The 2,521-nt window shown below is 39.9% G+C and overlaps 1 non-coding gene across 1 annotated transcript; it reads right to left on the bottom strand.

The window, feature by feature from the left end:
* Window positions 1-2,179: 2,179 nt before the first annotated feature.
* Window positions 2,180-2,254, bottom strand: Trnat-ggu. The gene has a single exon. It is a non-coding gene; the product is annotated as a tRNA-Thr (tRNA).
* Window positions 2,255-2,521: the final 267 nt, after the last annotated feature.

The following is a 2,521-nucleotide window of genomic DNA, read 5'->3' as shown; positions in this document are numbered from 1 at the left end:
TGCTGGACTGTTAGTGAATGACAGTGTAAAGCATCCTGTAAAATCATGGCACCTGGTATACTGTCATTTTCAAGAAAAGTGGTATTTTTGTATCAATTTCCAACGCTGATCGGCCAATCAGCGTTGGAAACAACTGGTTTTTTTTCAAATACTGGCCCCAATTGACCATCGCACTTGTTTGCAATCGATTACAAACCTATGAACGGGTACGAACCAGCTAGACTGGTTTCCTGACCTTACAATTCCCCAATGTATGTAAACTGCTCTGTTTCTTCTTATATGGAGTCAGGGAACCAGACTACAGGAAAATGATCGTTTTTCTTGGTTTTTATAGCATTTTGGAACCCAAAACCTCAAAAAAGTCAGTGTAACTATATTTGCTATATATTTCCAACCCCCCAATTCCATCCATTTCTGAAAATTACAGCAAAAGCAAATGATGTATATTCCCTTTAAGCACAGAGGCCTGAGATACGGGATGTTCGCATGCACAAAAGCACACATTTCTCGCTAACCTGTGAAACATGCTAACCGTAAGCACGGAATATTCTGCTTCAGTAAGCGGAGATTTTTGCGCAAATGGTAAGCAGGGCCATGAGATTGGGTCCAGGCTACCGACAAATAAATCAAATTGAGAAAAATAACACATCACAATTCATCCAATTTGTCTGCATTTGAATTAGTCTCCTGAAAAAGCTCAGAAAAAAGCCTATTAAAACAGCTTTGATTGAAATTTAAATAAATTAAAAAAAAAAGCCATTAATTTTGAATGGCAACACGGAAGGACGACTGACGAAAAATTGGATCTGAATTCCAAACGACTTGACAAAGAGGGATTGGCGTAGAAGTTTAGTCTGAAGCCGCGGCAATCCTCCGCCGGCGCCACTCACCAGCAAGAGGTCCTGAGTGGGTGCCTGTTACCATGGGGATAAATTCAATATGGAGGTATCTCTCAAATCTGGAGTGCCTTGGCACTACTGGACTGGAAAGGACTGATCGGGCTGGGCCAAGTGGCGATATATCCTGCACGATGGTGTAATTATTAACTGTCGTTCAGGAAAAGGAAACATAGATGTAGGATGTAGGTTGGAAGGGAATCGAAGAGGAAACAAAGACTTCACTGGCTTTCCCTTCGTTTATTCATGAACATTTAGATACCTTTTATTATTTATGTACGGTATTCAATGTTAAAAGTAGATTGAAGATGCCATGTAATCAGAAGTACATTTGGGGTTTTTTGGGCGTTAGCTGTTAAATCAGTAGTTGCAACTAGTGGTAATTTTTCACAAAAATGTGAAACAATCCGTTTGTAATATGACGCGCAGTTTCATGCTAGTTCTGCACTAGGTACAATTGGAAGAACACAAATACCCAAAGTTGTTTACATTAATTTAACCTCCTTTTGTTTGATTAGTCACAGACGGTCAAAATTTCAATCCTGTTCCCCTGCGATGCCTTTTACACAGGCTAGTCACCAACAGTCGAATCATATTTCTTGTAGGCACTGTGACAGTCAAATTCCATCGACAGACAAAAGCAGATGACTGGTAGGCACAGCTGGCTTATCAATCTCCTACAGTGTAAGCATAGCTTTATCGGGTTTCATAACAATCACAGCCAGTCAAAGTTTATGAAGGTAGGGAGAACTAAAAACAGTCACTTGATGTATTTTGACTGCTGGGCTGGCCTTGTCGAAATTGCCAGCCAGAGAGGGAGGGTTAAATTTATATTCAGGCGTCTGAAACATCAACAAATTTCCTGTACGTACAGCAGACAAACTCAGCCCACTTCAAAAGCAAAGGCAACAAAAAAAAATCCATATTTTAATTTCCTCTGTCTGAAATCGGTTAAATTTACTCCAAACAAGAAACTGAGATTGTAGCACCAACTGCTGATTGAAAACTTAACAACATTCCCAACCTCATTCCCATGATTAATTTTAACCTTGAGACAACAGTAGACCCTGGGCAGGGAAACTTCCTGTAAATCTGAATCGATCCTTGCAACAGCGAGTAATGGATTTATATCATGTACTTGATGATTTCATTTCCAACGTGTACTACGTGTTTTAACATTCATTGTGAATTAATTATCACATCCAACCTTTTCCCAAAATACAGTCTTCCCTTTTCAATTTTGCTTATTATCATATTTCAATTGAAAAGTTGAACAAAGAAGTTGACTGGAGCGGGGCTTGAACCTGCGACCTCCGGATTACCGTTCCGGTGCTCTTACCAACTGAGCTAATCCAGCCCCATGTTGGGGGTTCCCCAATTAGTCAACATCAAATGGGAATCACCTAGAGAGGAAGCTCTCTGAATCACATTTCGTGTAATACTGCATGTTGGATACATGTAGGTAAGATTACACTCCAAATTTATGAGAAAAATCATGTTTTCCAAACTAACACCACGACAAATTGATTCCGTGTCTGTAACCTGGACACCCATACTAAGACAAACACCGATTTAAAGCATGGCCAGGCACCAGACTATTCTGTAGTTATACCGTGCAAGATTTT

The sequence above is a fragment of the Patiria miniata genome, unplaced genomic scaffold (genome assembly GCF_015706575.1).
Source record: "Patiria miniata isolate m_02_andy unplaced genomic scaffold, ASM1570657v1 HiC_scaffold_16, whole genome shotgun sequence".
NCBI classification, from domain to species: Eukaryota; Metazoa; Echinodermata; class Asteroidea; order Valvatida; family Asterinidae; genus Patiria; species Patiria miniata.
The sequence above is the reverse complement of the archived record's forward strand: the minus strand, read 5'-3'. Positions and strand labels throughout refer to the sequence as shown.